This window comes from Biomphalaria glabrata, chromosome 1 (assembly GCF_947242115.1).
Source record: "Biomphalaria glabrata chromosome 1, xgBioGlab47.1, whole genome shotgun sequence".
Taxonomy (NCBI): domain Eukaryota; kingdom Metazoa; phylum Mollusca; class Gastropoda; family Planorbidae; genus Biomphalaria; species Biomphalaria glabrata.
In genome coordinates, this window is record NC_074711.1 from 17,647,466 (window position 1) to 17,668,683 (window position 21,218).

General features: G+C 38.8%; 1 protein-coding gene across 6 annotated transcripts in view; it reads right to left on the reverse strand.

Moving 5' to 3' along the window:
• Positions 1-21,218, reverse strand: part of LOC106053917 (cAMP-dependent protein kinase type II regulatory subunit-like) — a 112,066-nt gene that overhangs the window by 49,712 nt on the left and 41,136 nt on the right. Inside the window, exon 1 of one of the 6 annotated variants that reach the window (XM_056025830.1) lies at positions 15,668-16,135. The exons of 4 other annotated variants lie outside the window; for them this stretch is intronic. The gene's annotated coding sequence lies outside the window, so the exon portion shown is untranslated. One more of the 6 variants, XM_056025792.1, reaches the window with a different exon arrangement.

The following is a 21,218-nucleotide window of genomic DNA, read 5'->3' on the forward strand; positions in this document are numbered from 1 at the left end:
ACCCACTTCCAACATATCTAAATAGTAGGACTAGGTAACTTCTTTCCTAAAATAAATGTTGCGCTAGGAGAACATCTTTTCTGTATGTTGATGCTGGCATAACCTTTGTAAACAGCATTATTTAAAGAGAAAGTCGCTTAATACTATTTAGGTATCTATTAGGTATCACCATAAAAAGGAATCAATAAAACAAATAATTATTAATAAACAAATATTAATATTAAAATTTGTTTTCAAAATGCTTAATCTTCATTGGGGCAAGTTGTCACAACTGTGACAAATTACCCCAACCTGTGTGACAACTTGCCCCACAACAATTTTCAGAACATTTATTTTAATAACATTTTATTGGGTCGAGCTTTTTGAAAAAAACTAATTTCAATGTGTAACTAATACACAGAGATATGAAACAGTGTAATGTTAGACAATCATCTCAAAATTATAAATGTTTTTCAACAAAATTACACAAAAATAAAATTCCACTTTCCGAACAGTCAAAAACAATGAATCGTGATAATTTTAAAATGCGAAAAGGTATCGACTTCATTTTATAACTATTTGTAATTGTTTCGGTAAACATCTCAGCTGTAGTTTCACATTTTTAATAGCGCATCACATAATATCGATATAGTGTTTGTGACAACTTACCCTTGTGACATTTCACCCCACCTTCCCCTACTTAACACAACCGTCACCCCAACAGCAGTATATGCATGTGAGACACGGAAGTCATCTGCCGAAATTGAGATAGACTAAATGTGGCTCAACAAAAATGCCTTAGTTATAGAGTTCGGGTCTCTCTCCTATGCCGAATTGGGAGTCCACCACTTAATGACATAGCGACGCATGAATTTGCGGGACATGTTGTCCGACAAAATGAACTAGGCATACCAAGAGTTGTGATGACATTGAGACCATTACGAAGAAAGCGTAAACAGGGACGTCCTCGTATAACTTGGCGCCACATTTTCATGGAGGACCTCAGAACAGTGGACACCAGATGGGAAGAAGTTTCAGACATTGCCAGTGACAGATCTTTGTGGAGACAGCTTGCCGCCCAATGCACCCGAAAGGCGCGGGAGGATATAAGTTTAATATAGATCTGTCAGCAACAGAGAAATCCTTCGCCAAACGGGCACTAACCAACCACGTAATGAAGTGTTTTGTAATGCTGTGGTAGTGGGAATTAGACTGTGTTGACTAAAGCGAGGTAGCTTGATTCTCTTGGTTTGTATTCACCTCATGACTAACCGAAAAACAAAGAGACCAACATAGGAAGTTGAATACATCGATGTACAAAATCAATTAAACAGATGGTAAAGAACAAGAAAGGTATCGGTCCATGGGACACTGATATACAAACTGTCTATAATTCTAATCGATGTTACTTGTAGGACGCTTGAAGAGTATTTGCTTATTTGCGTGGCGTAGCATCCAAGGCGCGAAGGGGTTCAATGAACCCGGGTCCTCAACCATTTAGTGGCCCACACCTAATGGTGTAACAACCATGGGGCCAGGGCCGGATTTACCTTTATGCAACATAAGCTATAGCTTATAGGGACTCCAAGAAATACTTGTGGTAGTTACATATAATATCTGGACTTATATGGGGCCTCATATCTCAACTAGCTTATAGCCTCCCCTACTCTAAATAAGTATCGTATCTTATCTTATATAATACAGACGTTACTTAAAAAGAAGATGATTACGTCCAACAAGCCATGCATTTAGTATAATATGATGCGTAGGGGTTTCATTACTCCTGGACACATGACTAATTATAATGACCAATCGTGCCCTGCCCTACACGAGCCCTTGGATATTAAACAAGAAAAAGAAACATCCTATTCTGTTACTTAGGGAAACGTTAAAGATGTTGACTTTTTGTGCAACTTATTATCGAGACTGAACTGGGGAGGAGGTTTAGAACAAATATTTTAAAGATAGAGCGATAATTACACTTATCATGGAATAGTGTCTTTCACTTGAATGACTGCCTTGTCGTCTGGTATGTGCACTGGACAATCATTGATCTATTAGGCACAATCCTAACGAGTACTAATCAAATGTCGCTTGAGGTTTGTGAGAGATGTCATTAGAAAAATGAGACACACCATTCTCTAAAAACAGGAAAACTTAAACGAGGGCTGCCCTAGTTTAAAATGGCGCTGTACTTTCATGGATGACCACAGTGGCGTAGCTATGAATTTGACATCTTTTGGGGCCCGGGGTGGGGGGTTTGACCTCTTTGGGGGCCCTTGCATTTCGCGTAATATTTAATGTAAAAAAAAATAATTCTAACACTCGTTTGGAATCCCCCTAAAGCTGGGACGTGGGGAGATTTTCACATTCTCCCCTCACCCTAGCCACGCCACTGGAAAACCAGAATCAGCGAGCACTAGTTGGGAAGAAGCTGTAAGCATCGTCCCGCACAGATCTCTATGGGGAAAACTTGGGTGAGAGGATCTAAGTAATATAGATCTTCAGGATTTAAAACTTTGAGTTTGAAGAGCTAAAACCCTTACTGGCCAGTAGATGGTGGTGTTGGAACTTAACAATCTTGTAAAATAAGTTAAAGAAACAAATGAACTCTGAACCTCCTTTGCTCTTATTTAAACTCAAAACATTAAGATGTGGAACAGAAAAGCTCGCTTTAATTTTTAGATGCACATATCACGTGACACTCACCCCCCCCCCATATACACTTACGTCACTCGTGACGTCCCTGAAGTTTGCACGTGTGTGCAGGCAGTGGATAGACTGTTGACACAACAGATAGACCGTAAGAAAGAGAACTGTGTTTTGTCTGAGTAGGTTCTATGATTGAAATGCTCAGAGATTTAGTCCCATCGATCTGTTATTGTTTTCATGCCTGTTAAGCTGGTTCTACCGGTAGCTTTGAGACACGAATATATCCATTGTATTGTACTGTTGATATATCAGTTTCATTCCGGTCAAATGTATTGCTCTTAGAAAACACACACACACACACACCCAAATCCCGTCACGAAAACTTTAAACAATCAATTGGTTCTGATGGTATCTTGATTTGTTTTTCTCCTTGAGTGGGATTAAAAAGACGAAAAAAGAAATTAATTCAAACTACGTATGCTGCTACTGACATTGGGTAATTGTTTTGAAGTTATCGACCCTGCTGTTTGATATAAACACGTAATTGATAAACTCAGCGTGACAGAAGGAACTAAACCTTGTGCACACTTTGAGCGGAGAGCCCTGGCTGTGTGCACAATAGACGACGTCAGATTTGGAATAACTTTTAACAAACTATGACTTAACTCTTAACAACCCAGCCATATGAGGACATGTTGTTACTTAACAGCTTTTTAAGAGGCTAAGAGTTAAGATTTTTTGTAAAGCCTTTGATCATCATCGACCTTCAAACCTTTCTTGTGAGATGCATATTTTGTTGTCACATGTCCTGATATTCAACAAGCTAACATTCAGTTGTAAATGGGAGGGTTTTTTTTCGCAAAGAAGTTAAGGTCAAGCTCAGGGTTAGGATACAGAAAAAAAAGAATTTCATTTAGCATTTAGATAATAAAACAATGAATTGATTAGGGTTGTAAAACCAAAGGCAACCAAACTCTCCCATGCCACACGAGAAACCTTATTTAAAACAATCTAATGAGCTGATAAAAAATTTATTCGAGTTTCCCTAGGTCAAGGCCATAGAAGCAGACGTAGAAGGATAGACTCTGCCATTAGACAAATGCCGTAAAATTCAAGGTAAATAAAAATTCTCAACGTAAGCATTGTTATTGTTCAAAGGCTTGAGATTTAGATTTATATTGATATGCAAAGTAATACTACTATCAGAGATACAAAACACGTTGTTTGTACAGTGGTATGCAACCACTTCAAACATGGCGTGTTCGTGTACAGCAGTACATTTCTTATCGAGTTGGAGAGATACAAATAGGCTCATCAATCGTTATATATAATACCCATATATGTCTCAATACAGCACGCCTTATAATTCATTCATTTTAGTTTTAAGCCTAGTCAGTAGTGAGTAGGGGAGCTACCCAGTGCTCCAATGTGTTCCTGAATATTTAGCCAGTATCGTTGAACCACAAATGACGTCTTTTGTTTTGAAGAGGCCTACAAATCTTATTTTCTACTACAGTAATGGCTGCTTCGAAGGGAAGAAACTCTAGTAGTAACTTGTTAGTCCAGTTTGTGTCAATATGACAGGGCAACCCATCGAGTTATGGTTCTTTCCCTTGTCTGTATCCTAACAAGGAGAGAGAGAGAGAGAGGACAGACGAGGACTCTCTCATTTATTGCTGAACCAATCGTTTATGCCAAGGAGAGCCTTAATGACAGGTGGTTAGAAGACATGGCAGCATTGATCGATAGCACGTTATTATACGTCGGTCTTCTGGCTTTCATTTAAGACAATGTTTATGTTTTTTTTTTAAAAGCAATTACACATTAATTAATGGACGTTAATTTTTTAATACAGATGTCGGTGTCATTTATTTTATCAAATGGCTTGTATCAAAATGTGACCGCGAAAAGTTTGGATGAATGTTATTTCTACGAGATTCAGACCAAAGTAAACAAAAGTTTTCCGATGACTTCTGAAGTTTGTATCATCAGAACGCTTGTTGGCCGAGGGGTAGAGAGATTGATAGTGAAACTGAACATCCTGTTTGATCATTCCACAGGTTACATTCTAAACAAAGTGTCTTTTTTGGACAGCTAGCACGTTGTATCGGTAGCACAGACAGTCGAAAACAACAACAACAACGTTGAACGATGTCCCAATGGTCTAGACAAGTGTGCAACTAGTTTTCAAATTGACTTGAACTTTTATTGTGATCACCAAACGATGCTGCAGGTTTCTTTGATCTCTGGTTCATATTGTTTTTTTACTTAGTTCAACAAGTACTACGTTACAGACTTCGGCACACTTAGAGGTCATGTCTTTCTATAACACATTGACACACTTACAGGTCATGTCTTGTCTTTCTATGACACATCGGCACACTTAGAAGTCATGTCTTGTCTTTCTGTAACACATCGGCACACTCAGAGGTCATGACTTGTCTTTCTATGAATAACCGGCACACTCAGAGGTCATGTCTTTCTACGACACATCGACACACTTAGAGGTCATGTCTAGTCTTTCTACGACACATCGGCACACTTACAGGCCATGTCTTATCTTTCTACGACACATCGGCACACTCAGAGGTCATGTCTTGTCTTTCTACGACACATCGGCACACTTACAGGCCATGTCTTATCTTTCTACGACACATCGGCACATAAATGCCTTTCCAAACTTGGCTGCGCATGTCAATGAGAGTTTCAAATAACACACAATGTAATGTTGGACACAAAAATAAATCTTCACCATAATAAACACAAAATTTAGTGAAGTAAGGGAGTTAACTAGAGGCACATTTTGAAGGAATGGATGTGTAGGAATTACAAGTACAGGCAGTACAAAATAACATTCTCGTTACATATCTGCAAAAATGAACATAAGCTGGTAACACGGCTTCCTCCTCTAACTTCAATCAGTCAATCAATTTTGCAGACGACAATCTCTACAAAGACGTGGAAATCTTTTAATCCGTATTTTTCCCCTCCTTTTATCTCTAAAACATGACACAGTGTTCAAAATCGAGCTGGCGGATTGAGCTAGGTTGTGATTTGGCTTGAGCTAATCTGACAGAGTATATCCCTCCGCTGACGCAAGAAATAGCGCGAGAATAAAAATGTCTTTAATTAAAAAAAAAAAAAAAAACTAGAGAAAAGTAAACATGTGTCGCTTTGTTGTCAGACTGCATTGTTCACTTGGGGGGGGGGGGAGGTTCACGAGATTGACATACAACATTGTCCTATGTATTACTGAAATAGCGCACAGCACAACCTCCCGGAGTAGCCAGTTTGATTCCACAAGTGATGTTTACAAAAAACGTTCACAAATGCATATGGTCTACATAGAATGTGGCACACTTGAGTTTGACCGATGCAGAATGCTGAGATGACTACAACGAATTCAATTCGAAATCGTAGATTGGAAGAATTCTCCATTCTATCAAAAATACGCTATCACTTTAAATTAAATCTCCCTCACTCTCTCTCTCTCTCTTACACACACACACATTCTCTCACTGTTTCTTTTTCATTTCTCTCTTTCTTTCACTCTCTAACTTCCTCCCTCTCTCTCTCTCTCTCTCACACACACACACACACACACACACATACATACTAACTTATAATATGCATGACTAAGTGCATGACGTGTATGACGTAATCATCTTCTTTTCTGAAGTAACGTCTGTATTATATAAGATAAGATAATCTCTTAAAGTTTGAGTTTCTCACGCGTCAAGAAATGTTTGTGATTCACAGCTCCAGTTTCAATAAAAACTAAATTGCCTATTGGTCTGAATGTTAAAATATATTTTAAAAAAATAAATCTTCAACAAAAATACCTGTAAAAAGTTCTTCTATTCATTCCTAATGTCATCTAAGTTATTCACATACATTAGTCTCAAGTTGTCAATCTATGGTAACTAAGGACTCTTAAATTAACTAAATATTTTTTTTTTAAATTGTCAATTGCTGGCTTTCTAAGAAAAAGAAACAATGGTTCTCTGATCTCAACCGCTTTTAAAGAAACAAATATATTCCTCATTCATCACAGCCTGGAGAAACATAAAGGTTGTCAAACTGTGTTTTTAATATTGCAGGCTCCAGACTTTGACAGCTCAAGCTGTGACGACGTCACCACTATTAAGTACTTTAACAAACGATCTTCTAGTCTGTGTGTTCCAGTCTCCAATTAGAGAAATGAGTGGTTTGGTTTAGACACCAGGAATGGTTCACTTCATTCAACGTGTTTGATCAAGAGTTTACACATGGTGGCCTGGTGTTAAGCCAATGATGGCCTGGTGTTAAGCCAATGATGGCCTGGTGTTAAGCCATTCTTGTTGGAAGACAACTACAACTGGTCTAAAAACATAAATCCCAAAAGGGTTAAAGCAGGTTAATGAGGACAGAAACAGGAAGTTGAAATAATTAGGACACCAGCTTCAGGTGTGAGGGAACATTGGCATGGTCTTAATTAAAGCCAATACCTTTGTGTTTGTCCTTGTGCAGTTCCATTTCGTGGTCAGCCTCAGACACAACGGAAGCGATCAGGTAGCACAGTTGTTAATGAAGTTCTTACTGAAGTTATTAGTTACGTAAGTTGTTAGCTACGTTGTTTGTGAAGTTGTTAGCTAAGTTGTTTGTGAAGTTGTTTGTGAGGTTGTTAGCTAAGTTGTTAGTGAAGTTGTTAGCTAAGTTGTTAGTGAAGTTATCAGTTACGTAAGTTGTTAGCTACGTTGTTTGTGAAGTTGTTAGCTAAGTTGTTTGTGAAGTTGTTTGTGAGGTTGTTAGCTAAGTTGTTAGTGAAGTTGTTAGCTAAGTTGTTAGTGAAGTTATCAGTTACGTAAGTTGTTAGCTACGTTGTTTGTGAAGTTGTTAGCTAAGTTGTTTGTGAAGTTATTAGTTACGTAAGTTGTTAGCTACGTTGTTTGTGAAGTTGTTAGCTAAGTTGTTTGTGAAGTTACCAGTTACGTAAGTTGTTAGCTACGTTGTTTGTGAAGTTGTTAGCTACGTTGTTTGTGAAGTTGTTAGCTAAGTTGTTTGTGAAGTTGTTAGCTAAGTTGTTAGTGAAGTTACCAGTTACGTAAGTTGTTAGCTAAGTTGTTAGTGAAGTTACCAGTTACGTAAGTTGTTAGCTAAGTTGTTTGTGAAGTTGTTAGCTAAGTTGTTTGTGAAGTTATTAGTTACGTAAGTTGTTAGCTACGTTGTTTGTGAAGTTGTTAGCTAAGTTGTTAGTGAAGTTACCAGTTACGTAAGTTGTTAGCTACGTTGTTTGTGAAGTTGTTAGCTACGTTGTTTGTGAAGTTGTTAGCTAAGTTGTTTGTGAAGTTGTTAGCTAAGTTGTTAGTGAAGTTACCAGTTACGTAAGTTGTTAGCTAAGTTGTTAGTGAAGTTACCAGTTACGTAAGTTGTTAGCTAAGTTGTTAGTGAAGTTACCAGTTACGTAAGTTGTTAGCTAAGTTGTTAGTGAAGTTACCAGTTACGTAATTGAGATTCCAAGAAAAATGGAGTGAAGTTGTTAGCAAAATTATTTTTTGAAGTTGTTAGTGAAGCTGTTAGCTATTTTGTTTTGACTTGATTACCAAGCAACTGGACAATTAAGGGCTTCTTGTGAGTTTGTGACACAAACTCCCTTTGTTGTCTTTTTTTAAATTTATCAATTAAGCTATTTATTAATTGAGCTATTTAAACTAAACCCCACAGGTCTGTCAAAGCAAGATACGCCCTACATCTGTCGCCATCTTTACTTCTAGTTAAACGCTGCGAGATTGTGGTACTGTAATGATGGATGATTTTTCAAGCCCGCCGGAAACAGATCAACACAACAAGCAAAACGACATACGTACGTTTGACCTTCACCGTTAAGGTCTGGTGACGCCTATGATTGTGTGACAATTTCACCTGTTTAAATGTTGCCTTTCTTGCCTACAAGGTTGCAATATCGGTCAGGTGGAAACATATAAATTTTATGAGAGAGAAAGAAAGCGAGAGAGGGGGGGGGGCACATAGTTGGAAATAAAAGTTGGGGTGGGGCACATAGTTGGAAATAAAGGTTGGGGAAGGGGCACATTGTTGGAAATAAAGGTTGGGGTGGGGCACATAGTTGGAAATAAAGGTTGGGGTGGGGCACATAGTTGGAAATAAAGGTTGGGGGGGGGGCACATTGTTGGAAATAAAGGTTGGGGGGGCACATAGTTGGAAATAAAGGTTGGGGGGGGCACATAGTTGGAAATAAAGGTTGGGGGGGGGCACATTGTTGGAAATAAAGGTTGGGGGGGCACATAGTTGGAAATAAAGGTTGGGGGGGCACATAGTTGGAAATAAAGGTTGGGGGGGGCACATAGTTGGAAATAAAGGTTGGGGGGGGCACATAGTTGGAAATAAAGGTTGGGGTGGGGCACATAGTTGGAAATAAAGGTTGGGGTGGGGCACATTGTTGGAAATAAAGGTTGGGGGGGGCACATTGTTGGAAATAAAGGTTGGGGTGGGGCACATAGTTGGAAATAAAGGTTGGGGGGGGGCATATAGTTGGAAATAAAGGTTGGGGTGGGGCACATAGTTGGAAATAAAGGTTGGGGGGGGGCACATAGTTGGAAATAAAGGTTGGGGTGGGGCACATAGTTGGAAATAAAGGTTGGGGTGGGGCACATTGTTGGAAATAAAGGTTGGGGGGGCACATAGTTGGAAATAAAGGTAAAGGTTGGGGTGGGGCACATAGTTGGAAATAAAGGTTGGGGGGGCACATTGTTGGAAATAAAGGTTGGGGTGGGGCACATAGTTGGAAATAAAGGTTGGGGTGGGGCACATAGTTGGAAATAAAGGTTGGGGGGGGCACATAGTTGGAAATAAAGGTTGGGGGGGACACATTGTTGGAGAAAAAAGCTGAGGGTGTATGATTATGAATTTAAATGAAATGATAATGAAAGAGAGAAAGAGAGAGAAGCTAACAGAGAGAATAGAGAGGTTATAAAAGAGATTAAGAGAGAGTGTAATGGGAGGAGAGAAAGATATGGGCAAACAAATGGATAAAGAGGAGTGAGAGAGGAGTGAGAGAGAGTGAGAGAGATGAAAGGAAATGAAAGAAGGCTAGAAATGAAGTCAGTAGAAATAGTTCATTTTAGATACTCTTTGTGACTCTAAGAGTCAATCAGGTAGCCTATAAATAAAACACCAGACCGGCCAATTAGAAGGAGTGTGCAAAGTTGTAAACATAAAACGAGATACATCGAACTGCTAAAAGTGATGTTGAAATTGGACCGAAAACATCTCACAACAAAACCTTTTATCAAAAACATAAGCAAGCCTTTTAAATTATGTTTTCTAAACCAAAGATACGACTTGGATTTACATGGCGTAAGCTAGTAACTTTAATTAGTATCATTTATTATAAAAAATAGAATATACCTTACAATTAATAAAATTGTGATACCAAACATAAAGCGTTGATTTAACGTATGACTTGTGCCATGGCCCATGTATCTAGTAAGGGATCTCGGGAAAGTATTGCGTCTATAACTATATTATAAACTTTAAACTGCACACCAAACCATGAAAACCTAAGACATGAAGATGTGTTTATTATGCTGAAATATGTACACCGAAACTAATAAGACAATATCTATCTCTGGCGTAATGCATGTGTCAAATTATACACACTCTAGTAGTCTAGTTGAGCTTAGAGAGCAAATTAGTTGGTATATAAATCTTGTACAATGTATTTAGTGACAGTAACAAGTAGTGACGTAGCCAGACAGACGAATGACGTTGCAGAACAGGAGTACACACAAAGAGAAGATGGTTTGGGCCTGAAACAAGAAGCATGGGAACTGGACCGCTTGGGAATACCGACAGACTTAGAGACATGATGAGCATCCTATTGTGTGGATAAACATGGTTGAAGTCTCTACAAGTCTTATCAAGCAAATCACTGGCACCTACTTCGTTTGTCCCTTGAATGTGTTGAACTTGGTACTTATGTTGACATAATGAATGTCAAGTCATTCAAGTCAGTCATCATGTGAGATCAAGTCAAGAGAATCAAACAGAAACACATTCAAGTCCGGACAATATAATCAAAAGTAGGTTTCACATTAAGTTGTTCAGTCCAATGCTTATTTTTTTTAAAAAAAGGTAAAAAGAACTCCTGCCGGTAGAACAAGAAAAGTGTAGCCTGACAAGAGAAAGATGAAGTCTGAGAACTTAAAGTGTAACCTGACAAGAGAAAGATGAAGTCTGAGAACTTAAAGTGTAGCCTGACAAGAGAAAGATGAAGTCTGAGAACTTAAAGTGTAACCTGACGAGAGAAAGATGAAGTCTGAGAACTTAAAGTGTAACCTGACAAGAGAAAGATGCAGTCTGAGAACTTAAAGTGTAGCCTGACAAGAGAAAGATGAAGTCTGAGAACTTAAAGTGTAACCTGACAAGAGAAAGATGAAGTCTGAGAACTTAAAGTGTAACCTGACAAGAGAAAGATGAAGTCTGAGAACTTAAAGTGTAACCTGACAAGAGAAAGATGAAGTCTGAGAACTTAAAGTGTAGCCTGACAAGAGAAAGATGAAGTCTGAGAACTTAAAGTGTAACCTGACAAGAGAAAGATGAAGTCTGAGAACTTAAAGTGTAACCTGACGAGAGAAAGATGAAGTCTGAGAACTTAAAGTGTAACCTGACAAGAGAAAGATGAAGTCTGAGAACTTAAAGTGTAACCTGACAAGAGAAAGGTGAAGTCTGAGAACTTAAAGTGTAACCTGACGAGAGAAAGATGAAGTCTGAGAACTTAAAGTGTAACCTGACATCTAGTTTTACAAGCCTTAACACATAGTTTAAGAAAAACGATAAAGACGCAAACTATCCTAGGATCAGAGTTATATCGAAAAAAGAACTTGAATGTTCTTGGATAAAGTCTGTAAGAAATGTAAGCGTTAGCGAAGACGAGCAGAAAACGATGTTTTTTTATGAATAACAAAAACAAAAAAAGCGCGTATTTATTTATTCTATTTACATTCTGGCTCTGAGCTCATGTCCAAGGTAGATGTGATACGAAGACGTACTCCTGTCTAAATGAGTAGAAAAAAGGCACGTCCAGTTTTGAGGCGAACGTATTGGTCAATAGCTCACTTGACGTCACAGGCCCTCGAGTATGTCCCTCCATTGGATGTCACGTCGACAATTACCATGATTGGCGCCATTGATCTCGTCCATACACGACCCGGAGATCGAAGCCAGTCCAAGGGCAGAAAACTGCGTACAGCACGCTCCCATTCATTATTTCAGTACATGTGGACTTCATCACAGAGAACATCTCAAGTACAGAGCTTCTATTGGGACCTTCTTTTGCTGGTCTTCTTATCTTATAGTTCTTATATACTTATACAATATAAGACGTTACTTCAAAAAAAGATGATTGCGTCCTACGCGTCATGCATCTAGTCATGCATGTTAACCAATGAGAGCCAACGACTTTGACCTACAGGGAAGTAGACTTCCGTGTATAAATAAGTACGTGTCCATTCGTTCGTCTCGTGCTAGTATTTTACATTATATATGACTCACACGTATGTCTATATTGCTATGGACAACTAAATTTCTTGATCATATCTAAGTCGCCAATTGTAACACGAATTTTTTTAACGCCCTTACCAGTATGAGCTATCTTTGATCTTCGCTTGCGATGGTGTTGCATGGTATGTGGGTCGCAGCTGAGGCTGCGTAGTCCAGGGAAATATTGCATTCCTTATTAATCTTCGGACTCGAAGACAAAACTTATTAGTATTAGGATCATCTCAAAATAAATGAAATAAACATTTTAAATCTGCAATGATAAGATTTCTGATAAGGTTATGGATCTATGTTATAGTTCTATCCTCATTGTGTACTACTAGGTTTTTGATTTTTATTTACATTAAAATTTGAACAAAAAGCATGTTGTATGGGTGCAGGGATTCTTGCATAACTTTGTGAAGCAAATATATCGTAAGGATAACTTTTGGTAATATGAGGTATGAGCATCTTCAATAGTAAGATTTATGAAAAGGATATAAATTTGTGTCTTTCCGTGTATTTGTATATACTGTAGTAAGTTGTTTTTTTTTAAATTAAAATTTGAACAAAAAGCACGTTGTTTGGGTGCAGAGATCCTTGCATAAGTTTGTACAGCTAATGCAGTTTATATAAGAGACGGCCTTCCCTGCAATACGTCTAGGTCTCTAGGTTATTTAAGTCTTACTAGGCTAGGATTTCAACATGAGCTTTGCAGGCAACAATAATGTCCTCAGTTTCAACACAAGTTATCTTCACTTGGCAGTATTATATCCTTGTTAATAACAAAAGTTGACAGGTGTTATCTGTGGATGCGACACGACTAACCAAGTCAGGATAGAGCTCGCGAGCAAGAGATTGATCCTGTTGGGTTTATTTAAATGAACATGGATTAACAAAAAAACAACAGATTTACAATTTTATAAGTTTTTCTGTTTTTTTCCCAATATCTCTATTCAACTGGTACTTCGTAAAAACTTCTGTGAAAAACCTGGACACGGATCTCGAAAACAGCTATTGGAGATATTGCATGACGGGAACAGCAAGCTTTTTGGTGTATCCGGGGTACAGAATAAAGGAAATGATAGTCCTAATGATAGTCCTAATGATAGTCCAAATTGTAGTCCTAAATGATAGTCCTAATGAGAGTCCAAATTGTAGCCCTAAATGATAGTCCTAATAATAGTCCAAATTGTAGTCCTAAATGATAGTCCTAAATGATAGTCCTAAATGATAGTCCTAAATGATAGTCCAATGAGAGTCCAAATTGTAGTCCTAAATGATAGTCCTAATGATAGTCCAAATTGTAGTCCTAAATGATAGTCCTAATGAGAGTCCAAATTGTAGTCCTAAATGATAGTCCTAAATGATAGTCCTAAATGATAGTCCTAATGAGAGTCCAAATTGTAGTCCTAAACGATAGTCCTAATGATAGTCCAAATTGTAGTCCTAAATGATAGTCCTAATGAGAGTCCAAATTGTAGTCCTAAATGATAGTCCTAATGAGAGTCCAAATTGTAGTCCTAAATGATAGTCCTAATGAGAGTCCAAATTGTAGTCCTAAATGATAGTCCTAATGATGGTCCAAATTGTAGTCCTAAATGATAGTCCTAATGAGAGTCCAAATTGTAGTCCTAAATGATAGTCCTAATGAGAGTCCAAATTGTAGTCCTAAATGATAGTCCTAGTGATAGTATAAAAAGAGGCTCATAATAACAGTCCTAATGATAGCTCTAGTGATATTACTAGTGATATAACCTATAACTGAGAGCGATAATCTAAGTAGAGAATTAATTGTACTGCCAATATCAGTTGCAATATTACAAGCCAACACTTGCACACAACACTACCAAACTACAAAACATAACACAGACGAGCCGCAGGGGGGCACCCAAAACCATTGTGTTTTTTTAGAAATAGAAAAATGTGTGTGTGTGTAGATCTAACCACCCGCAGCCTCGCTAAATAAGGTAAGGGGGGCGGGAGAGGAGAAAGCGTTACACTAGTGTGCAGAATGTATCTGGTGGTAATAATATGTCCCTGTGTAGATCTTGGACGAGTTCGGGTCTTGTAACCCTACCCGCCCAACATTTTTGTAAAAAATATTTTGCTAAGCATTTAAAAAAGCATGAAGCCGATACGATGGAGATGGGGGGGGGGGCGGGGAGCGCTCTAGAACTGAGGGGTCACCTTGAACTATGACTTTCACGCATGACGCATCACGTACAAGGCTATGACGAGGCTTTTAGTCCTCTGGTTTCTGTTGACAAGTTTCTGGAGCTCCCTTGATATTTTTAAATGCATCATATAAGAGTTCTAAAAACATTTAATACTGGACCCGAATTGTTTAACCCACTTTCTATACAGTAGTCCAGGAACAACTTAAAGGGAAACTGCTCTTAATAATGATGGGATGGAAACAAACAAACTTTTGTGACGTAAAGAGAGAGGGAAAGAGGGAAGGGGAAAGAGAGAAAGAGAGAGAGAGACAGAGAGCAAGACAGATTCACAGAGGGAAAGAAAGAAAACCATAGATAGAGAGATAAATTTAATCCAGGTTATAACTTGGACCAAATGTCGAAACTGCGAACAAATTTACACAAAAAAAAATTTTCCCCTCCCTACTTTTCACATTCTACCATAAATTTGTAAAACACACACACACACACAAAGACAGACAGACAGAGACAAACAGACAGACAGAGAGACGGACAGACAGAGAGAGAGAGAGTAATACACAGAGAGAAACAGACAGAAATAGATAGAGAGAGAGAGAGAGAAAGGCAGACAAACAAAGAGACAGAGTAATACTTTGAGCAGCAGAAACTATGTTATCACCCAATGAATGTGATGAGCCTAGAAATGTTCTCAGATCAAAATCCAATATAAACGTCAATCATAGGAAGAAGTGAAACAAGAAACTTGAAGCTAAAAACTAAGTCCAACTTACAGATAACAGCCGTATGGTCCAGTGTAGTCCTCAGCACTGTTTAAAACAGCTAGTCGACCTCGCAATGAACTGTTTGGAATTATCATGTTCCTTTACTTTCCATGTGCCGTCATGCATAAACTCGAAGTCAACTACATCAAACATCACGCACACACACACACACAGGCACAGAATACGGCCCGTTATTAGAAGGAGGCTATACGCCTGTTAGAGTAGGTTAGAGAATCACTGCAGAGTTGTAAGGTGTTTCCAAGTCATTTTCTCATATCCTTAGCAATGGCGCATTTATGGTGGTTACATTAATTTCGTAACACGGACATCATAGCATCAACACAAGAAAGTAAGCGAACCGAGTTTTAAAGAGGTGAGGAAAACCTTAAACTGCCTATAAGATGCATCATTAAAGTCCACCATCATTACCGTATTGACTTTGTTGATGTAGAATACAAGAATCCAAAGACCTTTTACATTTGAAAGTAGTCTTGCTTTCGTTAAATTTGAAACTCACATTTCGACACAAGTGCTATCCAAAAACAAGGAAATTAAACCAACCTGCAGAAAGATTGCTTTGGGTATGATGAATGTCGCTGAGCAGATTATACACATCCACTACAGATTGAGTGTCGCTGGCGATAGTTACTCATGCGCGCGTGGCAAGGCTTTCCTATTTGCTTTTGAATGAACTAGTTGGGCTGCGTGTTGCTGATAGCTGCAATTGAATTACAAACTCAAATAGCTCGCTCATCTGATTTCACCAGTTGATGGAAACCTCAGCTGGGTGTGGGGGGAGAGGGTGGTGGTATAGTGGGGCAACACGCGGATCTTAACTTTTTGTGCAGTTTTTAATCGTGACAGGTTTTTTAACCTAGGACTAGGTCAAGGTAAGTTTCAAATATTTACTGTCCCTCCTTCGTTGATACAGCGAACAAACTAATGCAGCGTTGTACAGTTGTACTAAAGATGATACGAATTGGATACATTAACACTGTAATTATTCCGCCCTCCAATGACCCAACTGTTAGTGAGACATTTGTTGCTGGCACCACTTTTAATAAGCCAAGTGTGAGTGAACCAGTTGTCTGTAAACTAGTAGCTTGTGAACCAGTTGTCTGTAAACTAGTAGCTTGTGAACCAGTTGTCTGTAAACTAGTAGCTTGTGAACCAGTTGTCTGTAAACTAGTAGCTTGTGAACCAGTTGTCTGTAAACTAGTAGCTTGTGAACCAGTTGTGAACCATTTATTGTGAACGAAAAGTTGCTGAGCCAGATGTCTGCGAATCATTTCAAGTAACCCATTAACCCATTCACTGGCCTAGTGACCATGCTTAAAATCTCACTACTTTTACTGGTTCATATTCAAAGAACGCGACTGCCTTTGGTTAAACAAAAAAATGCTTCAGGGCCGGATTTAGCCTTACTAATGCCCTAAGCTATTTGACCTGTGGGGCCCCTTGTAATCAACATAATGCATTTTCCTTTGCTTTTTGTTTCCTGGAACCATTTTTGAAGGGGCCCCTTAACAAGTAGGGCCCTAAGCTCTAGCTTGGGTTAATTATAGGTAAATGCAGCCTTGGACTGATATGTTAAAACGCCTTTGTTTTGTCGTCTTCAGTTGACTATGTCAATAAACTAGAACCGAGTCTACCTGCAGACGTGATGAAAATAATGTTTTATGATAGCGTAGCTGACTTGTTAGTCAAGTAAATGCACCGTCGTAAAGAAACACGTTGTCATGTCTACCTTCATAAGCCTTTTTCGTCGTCACAGCGTTTCGTCGTCACAGCTTTTCGTATTTTGTTTTTAACCCATGACTCTCGGGCTAGAGGTCAGTGCAAACATCCGAAAGTTTGGTCCGTCAAAGGAACGTGTCTGCACGCGCTAAGCTTCGAATGTAAGTCTTTCAAGAAAGATAAACAAACTGATTCTCTTACGATAGGTTGGGCGTAGCGTGAATACATTAGCATTGAAGTCTCCTCGGTTAAGGCTGACAACCATGTCAACATGCTGTTAAGTGTGACTACTAAATAGGTTGGGTCAAAGGTCGGCACACAAAACAATGGGGAGGGAGGGTGTCAAGAGGGAGTGAAAGTGCATCATAACGGCGACGTTGTTGTCATGTTTGTTGACGGACGAACAAATGCAGGTAGACAACATAGGAAGTTGATCAAGGTATTAAGAGGAATGAAGGAATAGGCGTGATTTTTTTTTTAAATTTGTGTCGCTGTGACATACACAAATGTGGTTTGTAGTCCAGGCTCAGTGCCATTTAAACGTCGTTACTGCTACACGCACACACACACACACACACAAACATCTGCAGTTAGTATACAAGTAAACATATACTCACATACACACCTGCATACAGACACTCACCAACAATAAAGTAGAGGTTTAATTAAGACATAAGAAAACACAGAGAGAGAGAGAGGGAGAGACTAAAGTAGGACTATGCAAATGTGTTTTCTTGTGTGTGTGTGTATATATGCTGCATGCATGCTCTCTCTCTATCGTTCTCTCTCTCTCTCTCTCTATCGTTCTCTCTTTCTCTCTCTATCGTTCTCTCTCTCTCTCTCTCTCTTGATAAATCGACTGTGTATGTTTCCATGTTGCTGAATGTTTCATTATATTATTTAGACTTTGGTAGAATGTACTTATCCCTGCCACTCCCTGCCCCCCCAGGGCCCCCCCCCAGCCCCCCCCCCCTAGGGCCCCCCACCCCCAGGTTCGCATTCACCATTTCAATGAAGATGTCTATGCATTATCTACACCTACTTCCTTATCTTCTTCAAAAGATCGTACTGGGCTATTGTTACTTGATCCAATTTTCAAATATTTTGTTCGGGTCCTTTTATGAACTTTTCCCTCATTGTTCACACATGTTTACCTTCTCGATCCTGCCACTGTATAACAGGTGACATGATTTGTCGCCCATTCAAACCACGGGGAAGATATCCTGATATAAGTTGATCCTGGCTTTTATGGTTTTCAGGCTAGTTCCATTAAGATTGACAAGCTCGTGTGAACCCCGTACAATGACGTCAAAGTTAAAAAAAAAAGTAGAAAGTAGCAAATGTTCACTCATGCCATCTAAAAAAAAAGAAATTCGCAGCTACGAAGACTGTCCTTGTGAATGTTCACATAATTCCTATTCGTTTGCGTCTGTTAGGATTGACACTCTATAACATGTCAACCAACTCATTACGCTTAAAAGGTTTGAGGAAATGTGAAAATAGTTTTTCCCTGCGTTGGACCGAGACCATTGGTTATAGAAGGCCTGATCACTGACCATCAACGTCACAACCTGTGTGCAATTTAGACCAATAGCTCGATACTTCGTCGTACAGACCTGTGACGTGGTAACGAGTTAATGGTCTAGGCTGCCCATAGGTTGTGACGTTGCAGGTCAGTATTCAGACCTTCTATAACGATTGGTCTCATCCAGAGACAATAATGATATTAAGAATTATGCATGTATCTATACCGTATTCAATTCTTCTCACCACGTTATTTATGAAATCAAAGTTCAACTTAATACAGGTAACTGTAGACTTGAAAGATAAATCGGATGACGACTATCGAAGATGAACAGCGTAACTAAATCCTATTTATTTGAACGGACATTTTTGAATACTTTTCTAATGTTGCAAGTTTGAATGTTGCACGTTTGATAGTATCCTTATCTTTAGTATCCTTATCTTTAGTATCCTTATTCAAAACTGTGCACTATTTATTTATTGCGTGTATCTGTATATAAACAACTAATAAATAGACTTAGTGTGCAGTTGATTTCAGTGTTAGGTAAATAGTGTTTACTCTTGGACTATGTGCTGGTCGCGCTATAGAAATACAATAAACATACATATAAGAGACACTGTTGGACAAAAGTCAAAACAAAGAACGTTCGGACCACCAGCCCGGGCCACCAGACCGGACCACCAGCCCGGGCCACCAGACCTTCCTCAGCTACAAACAAATGAGAAATCATGGTAGTGAACACAAGAAATGCTTTTGGTTAACTTTATCTGTCCGATGTTCTTATCTATCGAAAGCAAGGTTTATTGTATGTTTATTGTATTTTTGTTTATACAGCGGCTCGAACTCAAGCCCCCTACGTTAATTATTCCGTTAATTCACACTATATATTGACATTTATTATCAGGACCTACAAAGATTTCTCGTACGAATTTCAACAATGTAATATGTCTCTGTATGTTTTCTAATGGACCTACTCGAGCTATTGCCTACTGTTACTGCTGACTAAATTACACATTGGGTCATGACAGTAGGCTTACTCACATATATTGATCATTGTGTTCTATATAAATCTATTGTAACAAACTCATGCTAGTTTTTCCTGTGATATTTGGCCCCTGTATTAACGCTCAGATATCTGTCAGAATGTCTTTTAAACGCATTAATTTTGCATGAATATTGTTATTCCTTGATTCACCATGCACTTTAAGTAAGATGAAACTTAGTGCGTTATCTCAAGTCGATCTTAGAAAGAAAAATGACTTTTTAAAGGAAGCTATGTCACTGTATTACAGTTGTAGTTATTCATAGTGCTATCTAAAGATCTGAAAAGGAAGAGGGTCTCTTGTTGGTTTGTTATACAAAACTCTTGGTATTATGTTATACAACCCTGTTGTTGGTATATTATACAATCCTGTTTTGTGTGTGTGTTAAACAATCCAGTTTTTGTGTTATACAATCCTGTTGTTTGTATTTTATACAATCCTGTTGTTTGTATTGTATACAATCCTGTTGTTTGTATTTTATACAATCCTGTTTATGGTACATGTATGTTATACTATTCCGTTTTTGGTGTTATTTAGTCCAAGGTGGCCACACGTCCCGACTAAGGCGGGACAGTCCCGCTTTGGACAGTTTGTTAGAATTTTCATAAAATGTCCGGACGGGACGGCAAACATCCCGCTTTTTTTTTTTTTAAAGTCGCTCAATGTCACACTTTTATTTCCAACTTTGATTTTACGCATCGCCTTTTGATGAACAACTTCGAAGTTTCCGTCTTTCGATGTTTCCTTCTTGATCCTTCGCAGTCTCCTGTTGTGTTTAAGGCATGAGTTAGTGTTCCTGCCTTCTTCTCACTAACTGACATTATCAGTCAACTTTTGGCGTTTTGTTTTTCTCCCGTGTCCAGTCCTGGATTTTGTTGAAAGCCTTGTGACAAACTGTACAAGAAGATACATGCGTCAGTGAAGTAGGCCCTAAGGTTGTGACCAACTGTACAAGAAGATACATGCGTCAGTGAAGTAGGACCTAAGGTTGTGACAAAATGTACAAGAAGATACATGCGTCAGTGAAGTAGGCCCTAAGGTTGTGACAAAATGTACAAGAAGATACATGCGTCAGTGAAGTAGGCTCTAAGGTTGTGACAAACTGTACAAGAAGATACATGCGTCAGTGATGTAGGCCCTAAGGTTGTGACAAACTGTACAAGAAGATACATGCGTCAGTGATGTAGGCTCTAAGGTTGTGACCAACTGTACAAGAAGATACATGCGTCAGTGAAGCAGGCCCTAAGGTTTCAGAGCAACAGCTGCGCTAAAAGATGAAAGTTCCGGACCATCCTTGCCACAGCTTTGCGGAAGATAAGATATGACCAACTTAAATATAAATGCCGTTTTTTGAAAGGTTGCTGCATTTTGTACACAGCATTGCAGCAATACTTCCTGCAGATGTTTCCGTTTAGTGAGGCTCAGAATGTCCTTGAAGTATCTTCTGCCATTGACGAATTGGTTCAGAAATTTAAGAAAAGAAGCATGAAAACTTGAAAAGGTTCCTCCTCAAAGAAATACGCACTCGACTTTGGATGAAGCGAGTTGGTTAGAAAAAGTGATGTAGCCGACAATTGTAACTTGTACCAAATTGTACTGAGTACCGGGTACTTCAGAGAGAGGCAGACTATTTGACAGGTTAATGCTTTCGGATGCATCACACTGAAAGTTTTTCTTGGAAAACGCACCAGAAAGTTTGCTATTATTTTAATTATTGTGTGTGTGTGTTTGCCTACATTGTGTGTGTCAGTGTATATTGTGATGGATTGATAACCCTAAGTTGTTGAAAGCAATATCGCTCGAACAA